This window comes from Mesoplodon mirus (assembly GCF_964341445.2).
Source record: "Mesoplodon mirus genome assembly, chromosome: 14".
NCBI classification, from domain to species: Eukaryota; Metazoa; Chordata; class Mammalia; order Artiodactyla; family Ziphiidae; genus Mesoplodon; species Mesoplodon mirus.
Window position 1 is genome coordinate 64,524,439 of NC_138990.1, and position 25,380 is coordinate 64,549,818.

A 25,380-nucleotide genomic window follows, 5' to 3' on the forward strand; every position below is an offset into this window, starting at 1 on the left:
CCTGATAGGGTACCCGGCTTGAGACAGCCCCCTGCTTGTCGAGATGTGCCTCATCCCCACCCACACGTCCCCCTCTCCAGCCAGATGCTCCTACTTAGCCACTCACACGTGCCCATCCGCATGCACACATAGGCTCTCACCAGCTGAGAAAGGGGACGCCTTTCCCAGATCCTCACAAGGGCACTGTGTGGGCCCCACAACTGCATCGTGCCTACAGAGACCCGCAGAACCTCACCACCTGAGACAGGTGCTGGCTCTTTCATTGGTTCCTAGTCTGTCTGTGCTCTTCATCCTCTGTTCCTGTGGAGAACTGGTTCCTTTAATCCCATCCCTCCTGGAACTTTCCTGTTTGTCCTATTTCTGACTTGTTACCTTGCTCCGACCTGACTTATTCATGCTTCTGGGACCCGACCTTACTTTGTTTAGGGCTTGTCCATCCCCATCCCCTTTTGGTAGATGTGGCTCATGCAAGCAGCCATCACTTATGGAGCAGCTGCTCTCTTTGAGGCTCCTGCACCACGACTGGTGGTGATGCTAAGGCCAACATCACTTTTCTGGTGCCACCACGTCACTGAGGAGAATGATGAAGGTGATGTGGTTCTGCACAGTTTTGCGGAAATTGCCCCAGGCCACGAGAGATGTATGGGAAAACAATCTCTTCTCTCTTCTAATATTTCAGCCTTTAAAACTACATGTGTGTAGGCAGGTTGAACCACCAGGTTCCTGCCAGAGCTTCCTGTCTGGTTTCCCTGCCTCTGGCCTCACCCCTTCCACTCCATCCTCCGCCGTCAGAACTTTCTAAAATTCTTATCTGATCCTGTTTATTCTTTCTCTAAATTCTTTCACTGAATCCTATTGCCTTTAGGATAAAATCAAACTCCTCAGCATGCTACGGCAGGGCTTCTGCACCTTACTCACCTATCTGCCTCTTTTGCTGCGTCACCGGCACGAACTCCTGGCCGCAGCCACGCCCATCTACCTGCAGCAACAGCTTCTCTGCCGCCTCCCTGGGTTTACACACACACTCGCCTCTCTCCACTCCGTTCTGCCTGATCAACTTATATCATCCTTCAAGATTCATCTCAGAAGCCCACTCTTCCTGAGGCCTCTTCAAACCACCAGAACCAGCAGCTTTATTCCTATCAAAATTATGGACATTACCACCATCTCTGGCACCAATCTTAATGAAGCATCTGGCTTAATTAAGTACTGCAATACCCTGCATTGGGCTTAATTGCATTAACATAACGTTTGAGAATTGTCCCTGCTAGACAGAGACTGCCCTGGGGTAAAAGACTGACTTTTTCACTTGCACCAGTGCACAGCATAGTGTTAAGGGTGCTCAGTTATCATATTGTTGAGTGAATGTGAGCATGCATGAAAGAATTAACTAATTCACATACACACCACTGTGTGTGCACACACACAGCAGGATGTAGATCCGTATGGAAACTTACTTCAGCTCTTACTGGGATATTTACAAAGCACATAGTAGGTGCTCAGTGAATATCTGTTGAATCAAAGAAAGAATGAATGCACGTACACACAGACTACGGAAAATTTACTCCAAAATGTACCCTGAACTGCAGTGTAGCCTCGCTTCCTCTCAACTGCAGTAGAGAGAATGTGGGACTGGAAAACCAGAGATTAGAGTTCATGTTCATCTTCTTGACTACGTTAGCTGTGTGCATCACTTTACCTAGTTGGACCTCTGTTTCCTCATCTGTCAAATGAAATGTTAGAAAAGATATTTAATGCTTATTGAACATTCTAGATTCAGTATTTATCAGAAGGCTTAAAATCAAATGACCAGCTGCTTTCCATTAAGTGGCATGAATTTGGGACATATTTTTTGACCTCATCGTGGAGCACGTTCATGAGAAGCCCTGGGAACCGGGCAGAGCAGCAAAACCGAGACCACGAGATGGACGAGAGTTTGCCCAAACTATGGCAGAAGGCCAAGACCTAGTTATAAAGCAAACAGAGCTAGGGGTTGTGGCTGGGATGGGACGCCCTGAGCAAGGCAGGGGCAGCCGTCAGCGTCTGATGGCAGTCTGAGGTCAGAGCTGGCTGGAGATAACCAGGAAAGAAGCACTGACAGGGAATGGATAGCGTGCTTTCAGGGGTGTGCTGAAAATGTGCCCCTCACTGGAGAGTCAGGAAAACCCAGTATAAGTCAAGACCAGCTGTCTTAAGTTGTCTGAAGAATGAGTAGGTGAAAAAGTGTTTAGACTTAGTCTGTGTCCCTGCCAGAGCATGGATGGAAGCCAGGAGGAGGTTCATTTGGGGTTAATAGGAGGGAGAAAAGTTTAATTCTGTCCAAGTGGTAATGAGATGAACTCACTTATAAAGTAATAAACTCACTGCAAGAGTTTCCACAGCAGCTGCATAATTCCTCAGCCGAGATGTGGTATTAAAGATTCCCCGTTGGGCTTCCCTGGTGGCGCAGTGGTTGAAAGTCCGCCTGCCGATGCAGGGGACGCGGGTTCGTGCCCCGGTCTGGGAAGATCCCACATGCCGCGGAGCGGCTGGGCCCGTGAGCCATGGCCGCTGAGCCTGCGCGTCCGGAGCCTGTGCTCCGCAACGGGAGAGGCCACAACAGTGAGAGGCCCGCATACCGCACACACAAAAAAAGATTGCCTGTTTGTGAAGATTGGACTGGAGGATGTTTAAAGTTTTTCTTTTTCTGATTCTAAGAGAGGCTTTGCTTCTCATGTCTTCCCCAAATCTTGTTTAGGGAAACACTCTGGATTTCATAGCCCTTCCTTTTGTGATGTGATCTCAGCACGCCCCACTGTGATCAGCTTGTGACCAGCCTTTTCTGGGAACTCTTTGGTGTTTGAATGTCCCCTTTAAAGTGGAGCACCCTGGATGGGACCTCCTGGGTCAGGACGTGGCTTGGCCAGGGCCTCTCCAGGGACATTCCACAATTCTGACGGGTAGTGGACCTCTTAATTTCTCATCTACCTTCTCGCTCTGTGCTGAGCTGTAAGAGTGAACAGCAGTGAGCCTCGGCTTCTGGTGTGTCCTGCGCCACCTCAGGTGATGCACAGACTTCATTTCCTCCCACCTCAGAGGTGGATTTCAGATGTCTCTGTGGTAAATCTGCTCATCTGGACACTGACTCTTAGGCTTGGGGGAAACTTTCTGTACTGGGATCTTCCATGGCATTCCATTCCTACCTTCTCAAGAGCCTCACATTTCACCCCAAATGCTTTCTCTCTTTGGTGTTTGTTTCTTTTCCCCTTTCTTCTTTCTTCTTCATTTCTTCTTTCCCACAGAGTACTATGACATTTCTACTTGCGCAATGTTTTTCTTTCAAATTCTTTGCCTTCCTTGTATCCTGGTGAATAAGAATGTGGGTGGCTTGTCAGCTCCATTGTGCATATGAAGAAAAATGCCCAGACAAGTTAAGTGATGTGCTTAATTTACTGGCAGAGCCAAAGAGGCTGGAACCGGGTTTCCTGACTTCCGTCCCAGCAGTGTCCTGTCCCAGAGATCACACTGATTTGCTAATAGCACTGCAGTCACAAAGAGCATCAAGTATTTCTCTGTGTGTGTGCTCACTGTACCAAAAGAATTTACCCAGGGGCCAATCCCAGGCTTTAGAGACTCAGTCTGTGAGCTCCCTGAAATAAACTAACAAGAATGACAAGAGGTAAAGAACTTATGGAGTGCTTCATATTTTTCAAAGAAGCTTTCAGTTCTGTCACCTTAGGTGATGCTCCCCAAAGCCCCTTGAGGTGGAAGACCCCAGGTGAGCCTCATTTTGCAGGCCAAGGTCACAGGTAGAGTCCAGGCGTGAGCTGTGGGGAGGAGCCCCTGAGCAGACACCCTGGCTCCTGGTCCACAAATCTTCCATGTGTTTGTGCTTCTGGAAAATCAGGGAAAGGGGATGAGTTGTTTCCATCTGGCGCCAAAGGCAGTGGAGACCCTGGGGGCAACCTAGGGTTCTGGGTTTGGCAGTTGGCCCAAGAAATGGCCTCATGCTATGTTTGGAGGTGGGATCTGGGCCAGGGGGCTAGGGCAGGGGCAGGGGGTCAGGCCGTGGCCCTGGTGGTCAGGCCAACTCCATCCAAGTGGGTTGGGAGAATATAAGGCCAGGTGGGAGGAAGCGTGCAGGTTGGGGTGTCGGTAGTTAAGATGTGGAGAAAGGCGTGGCTTTCTAGGATCTGGTAGATATGCTAGCTGGGGGTGCCAGAGTGTGAAGAGCGACTCGCTTGCACCAAATGTGAGTCTTGTTGCAATCTTGTGTTATTCGGCCATTTATTCAGCAGTATCAGCAAGCACCTACTGAACATAAGTAAATCTCTTACATAGTTATGGCTTTTCTTATGAAGACCTCATATATGTGTGCGTTTGTATCTGTATCTGTATTTATAGCTATCTACATATCTCTCTAGATCTCACATATACTTATTCTTATTAATGCACATAAACAAACCATGGGGATACACAGTATTTTCCTCCATTCATGGATTAGGAAACTAAGGCCCAAACAGGGTAATTGGTTTGTCCAAATTCCTATAGTTACTTAGAAACTGAACCAAGTCCCAAATCCATGTTTTCTGAGTTCTTTTACTGGTACTTATAACTGCTTTCCACGTGGTAAGCAGTTCCTAACCTTCAAGGTGTAAGTATGCTTTGAAGAGAAATAGAGAAAAACACCTTCGTGGTTATTACCCGGGGTTTCACTTTATCTTTAGAGGCTGGAAAACCTAAATGCAGAGTTGAAATGCAATCTGAGCCCTTTTTATTAAACCCTCAAATGGGCATTTGTAGAGGTGGCATTCACTCTTTAAGTCAACCAGGTACAAGTCCTCTTTGATTTGGAGTTAATGTCTGTGCTCTGGCGCATCCTGACCTGTGTCGGGCTCCCTAGTTGAATGGCCAGATGGAGCAGTGCAGCAGGAAGAACGGACTGGTTTCCTTGGTGAAGTGGTTATGGGTGAGAGGGCTAGGGTCATCGTGCCACCAATCTGGGTCCTCCTGCAGTGAAGGAAGTTCCCTATCCCAAAGCTCCCAGGGCTGGAATATGCAACTCGGCTCACAGCTCAGGTCTCCTTCCCTACCCCCATGGCCTGCTCCATGACCATGGGCTGAGCCCCTCTAAGCCCTGCGCCTGCCCCTGTAAAGGGCACATGAAGTTCTACTGCCCTGAGCCCTGGGATTTGGGCCCAACAAGCTGAGCACAGCTGACTCCAGATGGTGAAGCCCCTGCTAAGGCTGCCTAGGTCAGGTGGGTGCTTCACTGGAGACTGAGCTTCCTGGGAGGCCTGGGCCTGGCCATGACTTTTCTTTCCCCTGTCAGAATGTTCTTCTGCCCCACCTCCCCACCCCTTTTCCTTTCCAGCCAGAAGCAGCTGTTCTCCTGTGCTTTCACTGGCACAGTTCTTGCCCTACAGGTAGCCTATAAGAAACTCTGGGATGAGTCAGAACCTGGCTTCAGCATCAGGTACATTCTTCACTCATTCACCGCACATTTATTGGACCTACCAGTCTGTGCCAGGGCAAGGCACCCAGCCCTGAATAAGACCTGCCAGTCTCTGCCCTGGGGTTGCTCCAGCCTAGAATGGAGACCCCAGGAGATACCCAGCCCGCTGTGACAAGTGCTATTGCGAAGTCCTGGCCAGTCACCTACTCTGGGAGGTTAGTGTCCTGGTGCTCTGTGTTTCTGTCACACTCTCCGGACCCTGACATCTACCTTGGGAGCCTTGCTCTGCTACTCTAGAGCCACCTTGTCCTTGCTCCAGTTGTCTATAGCTGCAGAAAATCACTTCAAAGCGTAGAGGTTTTCATCGATGGATGAATGGATAAACAGAATTTGGTATACACATGCAGTGGAATATTTTTCAGCCCGAAAAAGGAAGGAAGTTCTGGCACATGCTTCAACATGGATAAACCTTGAAGGCATAATGCTAAGTGAAATAAGCCTTTTGTGACAAGAGGACAAATGTATGATTCCACTTATATGAGGTACTTAGAGTCATCAGATCTATAGAAGCAGAAAGTAGAATGGTGGTTGCCAGGGGCTGGGGTGGGGGGCATGGGAAGTTAGTGTTTAATGGGTACAGAGTTTCAGTTTGGGAAGATGAAAACATTCTGGACGTGGATGGTGGTTGCACAACAATGTCAGTGTACTTAGTGTCACAGAACTGTACACTTAGAAGTGGTTAAAAGGGTAAATTTTATGTTTATGTATATTTTACCACAAAAAAATGTAGAGGCTTAAAACCACAATTTCGTATTCTCTCTCCTGGTTTGTGGGTTCCCTGGGCTCAGCTGGGTGGTTTTTGGTTAGGGTCTGTCATGTTGTTGTGGTCAGATGGTGATGGGGGCTGGAATCACTGAAAGCCCAGGGGGCTGGATGTCCAAGATGGCGCCTCAGTGTGGCTCCTCCATGGCCTGGGCTTCTTATGTGGTGGCTCAGGGCTCCAACAAGCAGGAAATGGCAGCTTCTGGGTCAGCTCAGGCCCAGAGTTGTCACAATGTCACTTCTGCCATGTTGTATTGGTTAGAGGAGCAAAAGGCCCACCCAGGTTCAAGGGGAGGGGAAAGAGAGCCCCCTCTCAGTGGGGGAGGGGCAAGGTGACCTTTCAGAAGGGCATTAGATGGGCGATATTGCTGTGGCCATCTTTGGAAAACTTGCAGCCTGGGCATGGTTGCAGGAGTCCTAAGGTATTTAGCTAGGAAGGGGTCTTCAGGGAGGCACATACTTCTCTGCAGACTCCTTTTTAGGAGAATTCATCTTCATAAATTGTTAGAGTTTGAAGGGCCCTTGAAACCACTTGCTAGCAGGGACTTGTTTTAAATTACAGAGCAGAGGGAAGCAAAGCTGGAACCAAACCTCCCAAACACTGGCCTCCTGGCTCCCAGGCTGGGCAAGCAGCTGTGGGGACTGTTAGCAGTAATACAAAGACCTGGTGGAGAGGTGGGTGTGGCGGGAGAGCAGAGCCCTGGGTGGTGTCCACTGGAGACCCAACGTCTTAGAGTCTGGGTGAGCCCCTTGCTGTGCTGGCTGGTTCTCGCAGGAGCACATGGGCCTCGCTGGGCAGGGCTGTGCAGATGGATCTGGGGCGCTTTGTGAGGACGCTGGAAGTTACTCATTTACATCAAGACTCTGAGTCAGGATGAAGGATGTCACGCTGCTATAGGCTCAAATGCCCAGGTTGAGACTTAGAGACCCTTAAGTTTAAATATAAGCCAACACCCGTGGCTGAGAGTGTCATATGGCAATTCCATTCATTCATATCCACTTACACATTTCTGATCAGACTTTGCTCTACGTGCAAAATGCTTTGTAAAGCCTTTAATGGCCTTCAAAATGTGATAAAGTTAACAAATATTTTGCACGCACTCCCTTTGGACTTAGAGACACAAGTATTAGTTTTGTGTGTGATATCTGCATTTGAAACTAAGAGCCCAAGTAAATGTTGATCTATACTTGGTTTGTAAATAGGACCTTACTAAATGATTTTTAAAAATCTTTCCCTATTCTTGGAATTGCTCAAGTTTTGCATATTTGTACACACGTACATTCATGGAATTCCCGACAGTGGTGAGAATGGAAACAAACATGCCGTGCCCTCTGTACGCCAGTGCTTCCTGCCTCTGTATTCCCACTGATGTGGACATTGCCAGGTGAGCTTGGTGGTCAGCAGTAGCCTCGGACTAGCCATGGGTAAACCAAAATGCATTTGATTTGGAGAACGCAAACAGCCCTGATCACCTCTGAGGTCATCTCCGTGGCTTGTGGCCCAGTTTGGGCAGCCAGAGAGGAGACCTGCCAAAGCGACGTGCAGGGTGTGTGTGACTGGATTTTGTATCTGCGTAGTGGAGTGAATGCAATCAGCCGGGAGAAATTCCCTTATGCTGGTGTCAACTGGCATATGATGCAAATGTACAGACACATGATCACTGTTGCCTGATCTGCTGCCCCTTGTCTCTGCCCAAGCAGATGCCCCCTCCCCAGGAAGCCTCTTGCCCTTGAGCCAGGACTTTCCTCTCCAAATGTCCCAGTGCACATTAGTGCAGGAGAGCGGGCACATTCTGCCTGTCATTTGTGGATTTCTCTGGTCTTTCCTTCCAGGTTTTAAGTACCTTAGTGTTGTTGAACACAAGTTCATGTGCCCAACACACAGTGAAGCCAAACAAACCAAAACATTGGAGTTTGGAGGGGAGAAAGGTTTATTGCAAGGGCCATACAAGGAGAACGGGGCGGCTCATGCTCAGAAGACCTGAACTCCCCGATGGGTTTCAGGGAAACTCTTTTTTTTTTTTTTTTTTTTTTTTTTTTTTTTTGCGGTACGCGGGCCTCTCACTGTTGTGGCCTCTCCCGTTACGGAGCACAGGCTCCGGACGCGCAGGCTCAGCGGCCATGGCTCATGGGCCCAGCTGCTCCGCGGCATATGGGATCTTCCCGGACCGGGGCACGAACCCGTGTCCCCTGCATCGGCAGGCGGACTCTCAACCACTGCGCCACCAGGGAAGCCCAGGGAAACATTTTTAAAGGCGAGGTGAGGGAAGGGAGTCACAGGGTGTGTGATCAGCTCCTGCACAGTTCTCTCTTTGGTTGTTGGTGAAGTAACAGGACAGTGTCATAGGGGTTAACATTATCAATCCTCAAGCTCTAGTAGGTCTGGGGACCATGTGCTCATGGTCATTAAGTAGTTAACTTCTTCCATTTGGTGGGGGTTTTAGCAACTGTAAAACAACTCAGGAAATGTGCATTAGATACAGTTATCTAGGTACTTCAGGGAGGAACTAGAGATTCTGTGACTGCCGTATGACTGACTTACTGTTTTAAATTGTTACCAGTTCTTCTGGCCCAACTGCTACTTTTGTCACTACCTGTTCACATCCTTTCAATCATTAATTCTTTTTTTTTTTTTTTTTTTTTTGCTGTATGCGGGCCTCTCACTGCTGTGGCCTCTCCCGTTGCGGAGCACAGGCTCCGGACACACAGGCTCCGCGGCCATGGCTCGCGGGCCCAGCCGCTCCGCGGCATGTGGGATCTTCCGGGATCGGGGCACGAACCCGTGTCCCCTGCATCGGCAGGCGGACTCTCAACCACTGCGCCACCAGGGAAGCCCCAATCATTAATTCTTGAACCAGGCTTCTGTGACCCTGAGGAGGCCTGGGAGACTACAGCTTTTCTACAAACAAGAGGCAGGCAGAGGACATGGCAGGAGGGGTCAGTTGCAGGAAGGCCCCATAGGTTACATTAGGAGCAGGAATCCATAGTAATAACAGCCTCTACTTATGATCTCCCCCACACACCTACCATTTTTTTTTTTTTTTTTTTTTTTTTTTTTGCGGTATGCGGGCCTCTTACTGTTGTGGCCTCTCCCGTTACGGAGCACAGGCTCCGGATGCGCAGGCTCAGCGGCCATGGCTCACGGGCCCAGCCGCTCCGCGGCATATGGGATCCTCCCGGACCGGGGCACGAACCCGTATCCCCTGCATCGGCAGGCAGACTCTCAACCACTGCGCCACCAGGGAGGCCCACACCTACCATTTTATAGATGCACATACTGAGTTTGTTCTGGCCGCCATAACAGGACACTACACTACACACTGGGTGGCTTCAACAACAGAAGTGTATTTCTTACAGTTCTGGAGGCTGGAAGTCCAAGATCAAGGTGTCGGCAGGTTGGGTTTCCTCTGAGGCCTTTCTCCTTGGCTTGTGGACAGCTGCCTTCTCTCTGTGTCCTCATATGGCTTTTTCTTTGTGTGTTCGAATCCCTGATGTCTGTGTGTCCTGATCACTTCCTGTAAGGACACCATTCAGATTGCCTCAGGGCTTACCCCAATGGCCTCACTTTAACTTAATTACCTCTGTAAAAACCGTGTCTCCAAATACAGTCACATTGGGAGGTACTGGGGGTTAGGAATGACTTTGCGGGGGGATATAGTTCAGCCCCGAACAAATCCTAAAAGTTAACTATTATCATCCCTGTTTCAAGCCTGGGGAAACTGAGGCTCAGGGAATTAAAGTAACGTGCCCCAGGTCACACCGGTAGTCAGTGGCAGGACTGGGATTCACAGTCTAAACCCTTCGTTCCCCCCCACCCAGGACCCAGCACTCAGAAGACAGAGTAACTTATTCACTGAATGAATGAGCAGGGTGTGTGGGACAAGAATTTGTACCAGAATGTTTGGCAGACATTCCCCAAAGTCCAGCATCCAAGGGTCGAGATCCTGCATCTCTTTTGGCATATGATGGTCCTTAACTTCTCATACGTGCTATTCCAATCTGAACGTGGTGTGATTAGTGTGTGGGGAGGAATCACGTTTTAAAGTGTTAAATAGCCTTTCTGGGCCATTTAGCTACTGCCTCCTCTCAAAACACTAAAAGCAATTACATGGTAATTAAGAAAAATTACTTGACCAATTTTCATAGCAAAGTGGTTGACTTTGGTTTTCCCCCCACTAAATACTGAAGTCCAGAGAGAGACTCTCTTTATAGTTCTTTAAACTACCAGGACTTTCTGCTTATCTTCAGGAGGTCCCGTGGGCCTGGGGGGTGGGGGGAGAGAAGAAGGAGGAGATTTGCATATTTAAGGTGTGTGATCTGAGCCAACCCCCCTGCAGCTACAGCTAACTATATCCCACGTCTTTTTCATGGTTTCCTTTGAGAACTCAGAATCCAAATCCAGGAGCTGCCCTCTAGTAACCACAGGGCCCCCCACCCAGCCCTGCCCTGGGGGCCCCTATGGAGATAATGCCCTCGCTCCTGAGCAGCCCACGGGATATATATACCAGAAGGCAGTCCTGAAAGCGGGCCTTATTTGCGCAGGCCCTTGCCTGCACGGCTGTCCCTGGCCCCGGGTGGGCTGGATTTTTCAGAGAGTGGGAGGCCCTGGGGCCCTTTTGTGCTCCAGTGACCGGAGGTAGGTAAGGTGTGAAGAGGCGGGCAGTTATAAGGCTGCCAGAAATCAGTCCACCCAGGAAACAACACAGCCCCAGAGCTGCAGAAACCCAGGAACTGGAGGGGCGGGGCAGGGGAGGTGGCCAAGATATAGCCCAGACTCTGCCCATGGACCCCCAGGACCCGTGCTCCCTTTGCTTCCAGACTGGCCTCACTCCCACCCCTGTCACCGTTGACCTAATCACCAAACCTGAAGGTCGTCTGTCTGTCTCTATTTTCCTGCCCCTTGCAGCTCTTCAAGGTCCCATGAGGACACGCTTTCTGCCTTTTGGGTCCCTGCACCTCCTACTTTTACCTTGGCCTCTTGAGCGTGTCTTCCTTTCTCCTTTTCTTTTCCTCCTCCTGTAAAGCCACCCAGTCCTCAGCTTTGGGCACCCTGTGGCCTCTCCCTTTCTCTCCTGCGTTCAACTCTCACTTACCCAAAAAAGACCCCCAATTCTACATGTACTGCCGCCTGTTTTCTTTCCACGTACCATCCCGTGTTTCAAGCTCCTTGCTGGGTGTTTCCACTTGGATGTACTTCAGAATTGACTGACGTGTGTAAACGCGGCTCCTCTTCCTGCCTCTCCTATGTATCTACTTTTCTAAGTGCCAGACTTCCCCTTTCCCGTGTTTTCTAGATCCCATTTGGTGTCCGAGTCCTGTCAAGTCTTCTTTTAAAATATTCCCTTATTGCCCTTTCTCCTATTCTTTTTTATTTATTTATTTTTGAGTTAGATCTATATTTATCAAACTGGAGGGATATCCATAATATATTATTAAGCAGATATTTTAAAAAGCAAGCATCTGCCCTGGTCCAGGAAGATCCCACATGCCGCGGAGCGGCTAGGCCCGTGAGCCATGGCCGCTGAACCTGCGCGTCTGGAGCCTGTGCTCCGCAACGGGAGAGGCCACAACAGTGAGAGGCCTGCATACCACAAAAAAAAAAAAAAAAAGGAGGCATCATGTATAGTATGATCCTAAAGCAAAACTTCCATATGTGTACATATATTTGTATTTATATGAACATGGAAACAGTGTGGGAAAATGCATACCGTGCTTTTAAAAGAATTACCGTAGTGGGATGAAAATAAACAGAAAAGGATTAACTTTTCTTTATGCATTTTTGGATTGTTTTATTTGTTGAAATGAAACAAATGTATAACTTCTATTTATATTTTTTCTTTTCCATTATAGTTTATTACAAGGTATTGAAAGTAGTTCCCTGTGCTATACAGTACAACCTTGTTGTTTATCTATTTTACAATAGTAGCTTGTATCTGCTAATCCCATACTCCGAATTTATCCCTTTCCCTCCCCCCTTTCCCCTTTGGTAAACGTAAGTTTGTTTGCTATGTCTGTACATCTGTTTCTGTTTTGTAAATAAGTTCATTTGTATCATTTTTTTAGATTCCACATATAAAGTGATAACATTGGATATTTGTCTGACTTACTTCACTTAATATGATAATCCCTAGGTCCATCCATGTTGCCGCAAATGGCATTATTTCACTCTTTTTTATGGCTGAGTAGTATTCCATTGTGTATGTATACCACATCTTCTTTATCCATTCATCTGTTGATGGACACTTAGGTTGCTTCCATGTCTTGGCTATTGTGAATCTCTCTCTCCTATTCTGATTCCTGCTCTGGTAGACCGTGTGATGTAGTGGAAAGAGCAGGAGATTTGCAGACCGACACAGGGTTCAATTCTGACCATTTTCTGGTTGTGCAACTTCAGGCAAATCGCCAAATTGAAGCTTCCTATTCACTGTCCACAAAGTAGACACATGCAGAGGGGTGGACACCCGCTCACCACACTCAGCTCACTGACGTCAATATAGGGCAGGATTTCTCAGCCTTGGCACTACGGATACGTTGGGCTGGATAATTCTTTGCTGTGGGGCCATCCTGTGCAATATAGGATCCGTTCAGCAGCATCTACTCACTAGATGACGGTAGCACCTGCCCACCGCTCGTTGTAATGACCAAAAATGTCTCCAGGCTCTGCCACACGTGCGCTGGGAAATTAAATCTCTTGAGACCAAGAGTGATGCTGAGTCTTGGGTTGTGGGTCCCAGGTTTTCAGGTTTTAAGCTTACAGCCACCAGCCACATGTAGGAAGGGAACCAGCAAGGATAATATTGGAAGGCACGGATAGGTTTTGCTGTGGTTTAATATTTTACCAATGGTATTTCCTGTCACAGAGCTGAACTAAATGCCACATGTGTTTGTGATGAAATATTATGGGCTGCAGAACGTATGTTTTAATAATACATGCAGTACACGCAGTGGACACCTCTCCTACGACTTAGGTTGAGAGTGTGCTCTGCAAGGGTTTTCCCTCCACTTAGGGTTTTGTGTTATCTGTTTCAAACTTTCAGTTTCCCCTTTAGAGGGAAAAATTCTAGAGGAATATTTTAAACACTTTCATAGCAAACCTTTAAGAAAATTCTTCATGGATGCATTTTGCACACTGGGCTATCCCTGACTTTGGCTTTGTTTCGGGGATATCTCAATATATCCCGGAATGCAAAGAGGGTATTACAGACTCCCAACCACACAAAATGAGAGGGGGGTTGTTTTTTTCAAATGCAGCTGCAGCCTGGTTCCACTATTGCAGTTGAGGAGTCAGGCATTGGGGAGAGTCAGAGAATTCCTTCTTTGGGGGGCAGTCAATGAAACCACACAGAAACTGACATGAAGACATTCTTTCTCTAGATTATGCAGCGTTGCTGTAGAGCAATAAAGTCACAGGCATAAAGGACTAAATTCAGCCCTCTTTAGAGGCGAGGGCGTTGCTCAGGGTCCAGATGTGTTCATGGAGCTTGAGTAGGAGTCAGCCCGACAGTGACAGTTTGGGCGGGGCTGAGAGCTAGAAGCTGCTGTTAGGTGTCGGTGGCGCTTCCCTGAGCTCTGCTGGATACCTCTTCAGCATCAGTCCTCCCCCAGCACCTGGCAGAGACAGAGAAGCAAGAGCCTAGAGATCATCCTAGAGGGTGGGGGCCTCCACAGGTGACTCACTGAAGTGGGGAAAGAGTCTACAGCTGCAGACCACCTGGAATGCTGATTTAACAACCAAATGCCTCTAATCTGATTTTGTTGGACGATCTACGGGGAAAGGTAGAACTTCATATCTACACTTTATTTGCATGGTTTCTCCAGAGAAGCAAAGGAAAACTGCCAAGAACAGCAGAAGTAGACCCTGGAGAATAGAGGCGGGAGGGGGATGGTATGGGAGGAAGGACGGATGCAGGGAGTTATGCACTTAGACAGTGTACAAAGATGGTCACCAGAAGAGAGGGTGGACCTAAATGTATGTGTTGGGCAGCAAGTCTGAATAATTGTTCATCACTAAGGGTGGGATGGCCAGTTGATGCAGTCGAAAAGGGATGGGAGGTAGGGCAGGCTGAGATGTGAAAGCTACTCTCAGAATTGACCCAAATTGCTCCTGAGTTGTTGTTCTTGAGAACAGCTGTCTCAGAGTTTGTCTTACCCACAGCCTGATGTCCCAAGGCAGACGCTTGGTCTGGGCTTTGTGGAGAAACAGGCTCTTCTCAGGTGAGAACAGCATCCTTCAGTTTAGAGAGTTCCTGGCTCCGGGAAGTGGTGGCTCCTGCCCTGGAGCTTTCCCCTTAGTGAAAGGTGGCATGGTGACACCGGCAGGTCCTGGGATCTGTCGGTACCTCTGGGGTGGTGGATGCTGTCAGTCATGGACTTTGGGATCAGACGGACCAGGTCATAGTCCAGGTCTGCCTCTTACTGGCTGGGTGACTTTAGGCAAGTAGATAAACCTCTCTGAGCCTTATTTTCCTTTTCTAAAAAAATGATAATAATATATAATTTTATATTATATCATATTATTATATCAACCCCACATAGGGTTGTAAGGATTAAAGGCGATTATGCACGTACAGTCCTCAGCAGACTGTGAGCACCTAGTGCTTGATAAATGTTTGTTGTTGTGTTAGGTTAACACAACAACAAACTCTAAATTCAATGATTCCTTGAACTGGGGAGGGCAGTATAGAGCTTTACTTTATGGAAAACTGAAAAGACCGTTTAAAATTATTCAATCAAAAATTTATTGAGGTGCATATTTATGTCAGACATTTGCAGGCAATGTGGAAAATGCCCTAACGGATGAGACATGACCCCTCCTTCTGACTCTCAAAGAATATATGAATATTTCCTACAATAACTTGAAAACTTGTATCCAAAAATTCTTTTTGATGAGGTCATATTTCCATACCAGTGCTCCTTATTCATAAGGCTTATTGTAAATAATTTGCAATATTATTAATAATATTTAAGGTCTTTCTATTGGTGAAAGGTTTACTTTTTAAAATAATTTGAATAAATTTATGACCATCTCCATAATACTTTTATAAGAATTCCAGTATGATTTATTTTTATTTTTTTAATTGAAGTGTAGTTGATTTACAATATTGTGGTAGTTTCAGGTGTATAGCAAAGTAATTCGTTTATACATATAAATGTATATATCTATATATATTTTGTCGATTCTTTCCCATTATGGTTTATTACAAAATATTGAATATAGTTCCCTGTGCTATTCAGCAAATCCGTGTTGTTTATCTATTTTATATGTGTTAGTGTCCATCTGTTAATCCCATACTCCCAATTTATCCTTCCCCCACCCCTCCCCTTTGGTAACCATAAGTTTGTTTTCTATGTCTGTGAGTCTGTTTCTGTTTTGCAAATAAGTTCATTTGTACTACTTTCTTAGATATGTGGTATCATATAATATTTGTCTTTCTCCTGGTATGATTTCTTCCGTGGAAGAAGGGGGTCAGGTGCAGGAATTGTGTGTAAGTACAGCCTTTCTCACGTTTGTCGTGACCTGGGGCCCTCCTTTGCTGACCCAACACTTAGAATGGTGGTGGTAATTAATTATTTTAGGGTTTCCCTAAATATTTTGAGAGGTTGTTAAATGCTTCTGAATGCCACTGTCACAGGTGTTGAGGTAAAAGGTTGAAAAACCACTGTCTGCCTACAACCTTGTTATTCCTAGTGTAAGCATGTGCACTGACTTTTAATTTGTTCTTAAGTTTACTGGACCCTGATGCCTCTTTGAAAATAGGCAGCTGAAAAGAATGTCTAACAGTCTTAAGGGAAAGCAAACATGCTCCCCTAGAAACCTTCAAACCTCAGAGATTGACTTCTAGAAATTTCCACCATAATACATTTTACTTTTCTCTCTGTGCCTCATTTGGAGTCTTGGTGTCTTGCCCTGTCTGTGAAGTTTGTCTGGAATTGTCTTCTAGGAGTTTCAGGATAATCCAGATTGACTGAAAACAGACCTCTGAAAGGATTAGGGTATGTAAGATAAGATAGAATCCACAGCTGAGGAGAAAGCCAGGGAGTAGAACCAGGGGAATCTTTGCTTCAGAGGAAGGCAGCTGGGGACATGGTCCCAGGAGTCCTGGGTTCCCAGCTCTCCACTAACCGGATCCTGACTTTGGAGATGGCATTCCATTGCTCTCGTCACCTCTGGATTGTTGTAAAGTTTAAATGACATGTTGCCTTGAAAGGGCTCTGGAATGGTAGAATTCAGGGCCCTCTGGGAGGCATAGATTGAAATCCTATTCCATTTGCAATGCAGAAAAAAAAAATACTGAGGTTAAATAGGTGTTATTTCTTGAATACTTTTGGATTCCAATGTCCTGAAGTAGATGGCGTGACGTTGCAGATGATTAAAAGAAGACACATTCTAGGGCCTCCCTGGTGGCGCAGTGGTTGAGAGTCCGCCTGCCGATGCAGGGGATACGGGTTCGTGCCCCGGTCTGGGAGGATCCCATATGCCGCGGAGCGGCTGGGCCCGTGAGCCATGGCCGCTGGGCCTGCGCATCTGGAGCCTGTGCTCCGCAACGGGGGAGGCCACAACAGTGAGAGGCCCGCATACCGCAAAAAAAAAAAAAAAAAAAAAAAGAAGACACATTCTAGATCCCTTGACTCTGAGCTTTCTCATCCCTCCCTGAGACCCAGTGGGCCTTGGACAGACCAATGCTCTGGAGAGGATGTGGCCCCCCCTTTCCCTGCTTGGGGTGGGTATGGGTCAGGAGGGAAGGAAAGTGCTGGTTGGAATTGATTCTAGTTGTTGACTTCGGGAGAACTGCTTGGGGTTGGGGGTGCTTTGAGACTAAAATAGAAAGATGAGGTCATATAGAGAGGGAAGGGGCAAAAGAGGTAAGAGAGAAATGGAAATACGTGTATAAAGGATTGATAAGGGCACAAGAGGGGTACAGAAGAGGAGAAAGAGGAGCACAGTGGGAAGCAAACCTGTCCCTGACCACAGAACGCTGGAGTCTTAGCCGCTCACCTCAGAGCAACATCTAAGTGCTGCCTTTTCAACAAGGACAAAGGTTTGGGTTCCTGTTGGGCACAATTCTGTTTGGTTGGATTAAACTTATGTTATATTTGCTGAGTGCCTCCCTGTGGAAGAGTCTTACACAGGGCAAAGGGTGTGCTTTGCATAGATTTTGCCTTCAAGGTAGATTTTTTTGCAAGGTGTGCTTTTAAAAGGTTCAAGGGTCACTTAAAAAGTAGTGAGATTGATTTCTTTATTTGGCTTATGGAAGTCACTTTTTTTCTCATAATAAGCAAAAACTCTGAAGAAACCAGTATCACTTCCAAATTTTGAAGCTCCCAATGGAAAATGGATGAAGTGAAATGTTTGGTGTAGATCAGAACAGAATTCAGTCTGAAGCTGAATTATTTCTTCTCTTGGTCTTCTCTTTTTCTTTCCTTTTTATAAACCCAACTAAAGCAAATATTTACACAATCTCTCACCCTATACGAAGAATTATTTTGGCTGAATTCCTTCTGAAGATGGTGGGATGGGATGGATCAAGAAATATTGTTGCTGATCTCCTGCCTCTGAGCCTCCTGGCTGTGTCCCATGGAAACACTGCTCTTCCTGCTTCAAAGGGAAAGTGCTTTATGGCAACTCTAAACCAAGGGCAGTGACAGTGAAATGCCCTCCAGAGAGAGCCAGCTGGCCTGGGCTGCTGCTCCACTGTGTGTTTTTGTGCCCTCAGGAATGTGTGGATTTAGCAAATGACAACACTGAGCGTGCCCAGTCCCCAGTGGAGCCCCAGGCCCTCTCTTTCTTTGTGTTGGCTCTTTTCCAAACTTGAATGACAGCACTGGTTGAGCCTTCATTATCCACAAGGGGAGGTGAGCAAGCGGGTCAGAGGGAGAAAAACATGCCTTTCTCATGGGCTTTATTCCAACAGATTTTGAATTTTCACATCAGTAGATCTTACGGAGTTTTACTTTCTGTCAGTTAGGTTAAAAATCCCAGTGGTAGGGGTTCCCTGGTGGCGCAGTGGTTGAGAATCCGCCTGCTGATGCAGGGGACACGGGTTCGTGCCCCGGTCCGGGAAGATCCCACATGCCGCGGAGCGGCTAGTCCCGTGAGCCATGGACGCTGCGCGTCCGGAGCCTGTGCTCAGCAACGGGAGAGGCCACAACAGTGAGAGGCCCGCGTACCGCAAAAAAAAAAAAAAAAAAAAAAAAAAAATCCCAGTGGTAACACAATTTCTGCTTTGGAAAAAAAAGTCAGTTGGATGTCAACCACAATAGAATTATTTTAGAGTTGGAAATGACCTCAGAGATTATTCTACTCTAATCAGTGAATGTCTGGAGGGGCTTAGCACACAGCTTGTAAGTGGCAGAACAGTGACCAGCATTCGGGTACCCAGCCCCTAGGTCAGTGCTGGGGCCTGTACAGCTCATTGCCTCTGATATCATTAGAATACTTCCAATAATATACGTTGTACTACATCAGGATGAAGTGACCTGTGTTCAAAATCTGGTTCTTTCCTAGCCTAGGTATATACCCAAGAGAAATGATCACACTGAGACTTCTGCACAAATGCTCATAGAAGGATTATTCATAATGGCCAAAAAATAGAAGCAAACCAAATGTCCCTCAACTGATGAGTGGGTAAACAAAATGTGAGATATTCTCACGATGAAATATTACTCAGCCACAAAGAGGAATGCAGTTCTGATACGTGCCTCAACATGGATGAACTTTGAAGACATCATGCTAAGTGAAGGAAGCCAGGCACAAAAGGCCATATGTTTTAGATTCTATTTAAATGAAATGCCCAGACTAAGCAAATTCATAGGAAAAGAAAGGAGATTGTCAGGGCCTGGGGGAGGAGGAAAATCGGAAGTGACTGCTAATAGGTACAAAGTTTATTTTTAAATTGTTAAGAATGTTCTGGAATTAGATAGTAGTGATGGTTGCACAACTCTGAATATCACTGAATGAAACATTGGTGAATTTTTCAATTTATTTATTTATTTATTTATTTATTTAGGCTGCACTGGGTCTTAGTTGCAGCACTGGGGATCTTCATTGTGGCATGCAGGATCTTTAGTTGCGGCATGTGAACTCTTAGTTGCGGCATGCATGCAGGATCTAGCTCCCTGACCAGGGATTGAACCCGAGCCCCCTGCATTGGGAGCGTGGAGTCTTACCCATTGGACCACCAGGGAAGTCCCTATATATGTGAATTGTATATCAATAAACCTATTATAAAAAAAAATCCTAGTTCTGCCTCTTACCAGTTGGGTGACTTTAGGTAATGACTCTAAATCCAAGTCATCTCAGCCATAAACTGGGAATAATGATATATACCTCCCAGGGTTGTTTTGATAAGTGAGATCATGAATTTGAAAATGCTTCTAAACTGTAAACCTTTGGGGCTGTCAATGGGTTATAAGTTCATTATAAATTGGGTTTTTATCTTCTCCTCCTGTATTTTCTATAGCACTAACAAGGTCTAACTACATAAAAGTCATTCAAATAAAGACTTTTTGAATTGATTCAAAAGCACTGCAATTAAAAAAAAATTTAAAAATTGGGGTATAGTTGTTTTACAATGTTGTGTTAGTTTCTACTGTACAGCGAAGTGGAGTTCCCTGTGCTGTACAGCGAAGTGGAGTTCCCTGTGCTATACAGCAGGCTTTCATTAGTTATCTATTTTATACATATTGGTGTATATATATCAATCCCAGTCTCCCAATTCATCCCACTGCTCCTTCCCTCCTTTGTGTCCCTACATTAGTCCTCTACATCTGTCTGTCTATTTCTGCCTTGCAAACCGGTTCATCTGTACCATTTTTCTAGATTCCACATATATGCGTTAATATACGATATTTGTTTTTCTCTTTCTGACTTGTTTCACTCTGTATGACAGTCTCTAGGTCCATCCACGTCTCTACAAATGACCCAATTTCGTTCTGTTTTATGTCTGAGTAATATTCCATTGTATATATGTACCACATCTTCTTTATCCATTCATCTGTTGATGGGCATTTAGGTTGCTTCCATGACCTGGCTATTGTGAACAGTGCTGCAATGAACATTGGGGTGCAAGTGTCTTTTTTGAATTATGGTTTTCTCTGGGTATATGCCCAGTAGTGGGGTTGCTGGGTCATATGGTAATTGTATTTTTAGATTTTTAAGGAACCTCCGTACTGTTCTCCATAGTGGCTGTATCAATTTACATTCCCACCAACAGTGCAAGAGGGTTCCCTTTTCTCCACACCCTCTCCAGCATTTGTTTTTTGTAGATTTTCTGATGATGCCCATTCTAACCAGTGTGAGGTGACACCTCATTGTAGTTTTGATTTGCATTTCTCTAATGATTAGTGATGTTGAGCAGCTTTTCATGTGCTTCTTGGCTGTCTGTATGTCTTCATTGGAGAAATGTCTATTTAGGTCTTCTGCCCATTTTTTGATTGCGTTGTTTTTGTAATATTGAGTTGCATGAGCTCTTTATATATTTTGTAGAGTAATCCTTTGTCCATTGATTCGTTTGCAAATATTTTCTCCCATTCTGAGGGTTGTCTTTTTGTCTTGTTTATAGTTTCCTTTGCTGTGCAAAAGCTTTGAAGTTTCATTAGGTCCCTTTTTTTTTTTCCCATTGCTCTAGGAGGTGGGTCAAAAAAGATCTTGCTGTGATTTATGTCAAAGAGTGTTCTTCCTATGTTTCCCTCTAAGAGTTTTATAGTGTCCGGTCTTACATTTAGGTCTCTAATCCATTTTGAGTTTTTTTTGTTTTTTTAAAAATTTTTTTGCGGTACGCGGGCTTCTCACTGTTGTGGCCTCTCCTGTTGCAGAGCACAGGCTCCGGACGCACAGGCTCAGCGGCCATGGCTCACGGGCCCAGCCGTTCCGCGGCATATGGGATCCTCCCAGACCGGGGCATGAACCCGTGTCCCCTGCCTCAGCAGGCGGACTCTCAACCACTGCGCCACCAGGGAAGCCCTGAGTTTATTTTTATATATGGTGTTCGGGAGTGTTCTAATTTCATTTTTTCTCATGTAGCTGTCCAGTTTTCCCAGCACCACTTATTGAAGAGACTGTCTTTTCTTCATTGTATATCCTTGCCTCCTTTGTGATAGATTAGTTGACCATAGGTGTGTGGATTCATCTCTGGGCTTTCTATCCTGTTCCATTGATCTATATTTCTGTTTTTGTGCCAGTACCATATTGTCTTGATTACTGTAGCTTTGTAGTATAGTGTGAAGTAAGGCAGTCTGATTCTTCCAGCTCCATTTTTTTCCCTCAAGATTGCTTTGGCTATTTGAGGTCTTTTGTGTTTCCATACAAATTGGGCAATTTTTTGTTCTAGTTCTTTAAAAAATGCAATTGGTAATTTGATAGGGATTGCATTGAATCTGTAGATTGCTTTGGGTAGTGTAGTCATTTTCACAATATTGATTCTTCCAATCCAAGAACATGGATTGTTGCTATCTCTCCATCTGTTGGTATCATCTTTAATTTCTTTCATCAGTGTCTTATAGTTTTCTGCATACAGGTCTTTTGTCTCTCTAGGTAGGTTTATTCCTAGGTATTTTATTCTTTTTGTTGCAATGGTAAATGAGAGTGTTTCCTTAATTTCTCTTTCAGATTTTTCATCATTAGTGTATAGGAATGCAAGGGCTTTCTGTGCATTAATTTTGTATCCTGCAACTTTACCAAATTCATTGATTAGCTCTAGTAGTTTTCTGGTAGCATCTTTAGGATTCTCTATGTATAGTATCATGTCATCTGCAAACAGTGACAGCTTTACTTCTTCTTTTCCGATTTGGATTCTTTTTATTTCTTTTTCTTCTCTGATTGCTGTGGCTAAAACTTCCAAATGGTTTCTGTTTTTCACCACTGAGAACGATGTTGGCTGTGGGTTTGTCATATATGGCCTTTATTATGTTGAGGTAAGTTCCCTTTAGGCCTACTTTCTGGAGGGTTTTTATCATAAATGGGTGTTGAACTTCGTCGAAAGCTTTTTCTGCATCTATTGAGATGATCATATGGTTTTTCTCCTTCAGTTTGTTAATATGGTGTATCACATTGATTGATTTGCATATATTGAAGAATCCTTGCATTCCTGGGATAAACCCCACTTGATCATGGTGTATGATCCTTTTAATGTGCTGTTGGATACTGTTTGCTAGTATTTTGTTGAGGATGTTTGCATCTATGTTCATCAGTGATATTGGCCTGTAGTTTTCTTTGTTTGTGACATCTTTGTCTGGTTTTGGTATCAGGGTGATGGTGGCCTTGTAGAATGGCTTTGGGAGTGTTCCTCCCTCTGCTATATTTTGGAAGACTTTGAGAAGGATAGGTGTTAGCTCTTCTCTAAATGTTTGGTAGAATTCGCCTGTGAAGCCATTTGGTCCTGGGCTTTTGTTTGTTGGCAGATTTTTAATCACAGTCTCAATTTCAGTTCTTGTGATTGGTCTGTTTATATTTTCTATTTCTTTCTCGTTCAGTCTTGGAAGATTGTGCTTTTCTAAGAATTTGCCCATTTCTTCCAGGTTATCCATTTTATTGACATATAGTTGCTTGTAGTAATCTCTCACGATCCTTTATATTTCTGCAGTGTAAGTTGTTACTTCTGTTTTCATTTCTAATTCTATTGATTTGGGTCTTCTCCCTTTCTTTCTTGATGAGTCTGGCTAAAGGTTTATCGATTTTATCTTCTCAAAGAACCAGCTTTTAGTTTTATTGATCTTTGCTATTGTTTCCTTCAATTCTTTTTCCTTTATTTCTGATCTTATCTTTATGATTTCTTTCCTTCTGCTAACTTTTGGATTGTTTTGTTCTTCTTTCTCTAATTGCTTTAGGTGTAAGGTTAGGTTGTTTATTTGAGTTGTTTTTTGTTTCTTGAGGTAGGATTGTATTGCTCTAAACTTCCCTCTTAGAACTGCTTTTTCCTCATCCCATAGGTTTTGGGTTGTCTTGTTTTCATTGCCATTTGTTTCTAGGTATTTTTTGATTTCCTCTTTGATTTCTTCAGTGATCTCTTGGTTATTTAGTAGTGTATTGTTTAGCCTCTATGTGTTTTTGTGTGTTTTTTTGTGGTATGCGGGCCTCTTACTGTTGGGGCCTCTCCTGTTGTGGAGCACAGGCTCTGGACACACAGGCTCAGCGGCCATGGCTCACGGGCCCAGCCGCTCCGCGGCACTTGGGATCTTCCCAGACTGGGGCACGAACCCGTGTCCCCTGGCAGGCGGACTCTCAACCACTGTGCCACCAGGGAAGCCCCATGTGTTTGTATTTTTAACAGATTTTTCTTGTAATTGATATCTAGTCTCATAGCATTGTGGTCGGAAAGGATACTTGATACGATTTCAGTTTTCTTAAATTTACCAGGGCTTGATTTGTGACCCAGGATATGATCTATCCTGAAGAATGTTCCATGAGCAGTTGAGAAGAAACTGTATTCTGTTGTTTTTGGATGGAAGGTCCTATTAATATCAATTAAGTCCATCTTGTATAATGTATCATTTAAAGCTTGTGTTTTCTTATTTATTTTCATTTTGGATGATCTGTCCATTGGTGAAAGTGGGGTGTTAAAGTCCCCTACTATGATTGTGTTACTGTCGATTTCCCCTTTTATGGCTGTTAGCATTTGCTTTATATATTGAGGTGCTCCTATGTTGGGTGCATAAATATTTACAATTGTTATATCTTCTTCTTGGATCGATCCCTTGATCATTATGTAGTGTCCTTCTTTGTCCCTTATAATAGTCTTTATTTTAAATTCAATTTTTTTGATATGAGAATTGCTACTCCATCTTTCTTTTGATTTCCATTTGCATGGACTATCTTTTTCCATCCCCTCACTTTCAGTCTGTATGTGTCCCTAGGCCTCAAGTGGGTCTCTTGTGGACAGCATATATACGGGTCTTGTTTTTGTATCCATTCAGCCAGTCTATATCTTTTGGTGGGAGCATTTAATCCATTTACATTTAAGGTAATTATTGATATGTATGTTCCTATTACCATTTTCTTAACTGTTTTGGGTTTGTTATTGTAAGTCTTTTGCTTCTCTTGTGTTTTCTGCCTAGAGAAGTTCCTTTAGCATTTGTTGTAAAGATGGCTTGGTGGTGCTGAATTCTCTTAGCTTTTGCTTGTCTCTAAAGGTTTTAATTTCTCCATCAAATCTGAATGAGATCCTTGCTGGGTAGAGTGATCTTGGTTGTAGCTTTTCCCCTTTCATCACTTTATGTCCTGCCACTCCTTTCTGGCTTGCAGAGTTTCTGCTGAAAGATCTGCTGTTAACCTTATGGAGATTTCCTTGTATGTTATTTGTTGCTTTTCCCTTGCTGCTTTTATTTTTTCTTTGTATTTAATTTTTCGTAGTTTGAGTAATATGTGTCTTGGCATGTTTCTCCATGGATTTATCCTGTATGGGACTCTCTGCGCTTCCTGGACTTGATTGACTATCTCCTTCCCCATATTAGGGAAGTTTTCAACTATAATCTCTTGAAATATTTTCTCAGTCCCTTTCTTTTTCTCTTCTTCTTCTGGGACCTCTATAATTGGCATGTTGTTGCATTTAATGTTGTTCCAGAGGTCACTGACCCTGTTCTCAATTCTTTTCTTTCTTTTTTCTTTATTCTGCTCTGTGGTAGTTATTTCCACTATATTATCTTCCCTGTCACTTATCCGTTCTTCTGCCTCAGTCATTCTGCTATTGATTCCTTCTAGAGAATTTTTAATTTCATTTATTGTGTTGTTCATCGTTGTTTGTTTGCTTTTTAATTCTTCTAGTTCCTTGTTAAACGTTTCTCGTATTTTCTCCATTCTATTTCCAAGATCTTGGATCATCTTTACTATCATTATTCTGAATTCTTTTTCAGGTAGACTGCCTATTTCCTCTTCATTTGTTTGGTCTGGTGGGTTTTTACCTTGCTCCTTCATCTGCTGTGTGTTTCTCTGTCTTCTCATTTTTCTTAACTTACTGTGTTTGGGGTCTCCTTTTTGCAGGCCGCCAGTTTGTAGTTCCCGTTGTTTTTGGTGTCTGCCCCCAGTGCCTAAGGTTTGGTTGAATGGGTTGTGGAGGCTTCCTGATGGGGGGGACTGGTACCTGTGTTCTGGGGGATGAGGCTGGATCTTGTCTTCCTGGTAGGCAGGACCA

General features: G+C 44.9%; 1 protein-coding gene across 2 annotated transcripts in view; it reads left to right on the forward strand.

The window, feature by feature from the left end:
- STON1 (stonin 1) overlaps positions 1-25,380 on the forward strand; it is a 61,558-nt gene that overhangs the window by 13,622 nt on the left and 22,556 nt on the right. The window contains exon 1 of one of the 2 annotated variants that reach the window (XM_082641999.1): positions 12,275-14,032. The exons of the other annotated variant lie outside the window; for it this stretch is intronic. The gene's annotated coding sequence lies outside the window, so the exon portion shown is untranslated. Of the gene's footprint in view, positions 1-12,274; positions 14,033-25,380 lie in introns of those variants that run through there. 2 annotated transcript variants of the gene reach the window in all.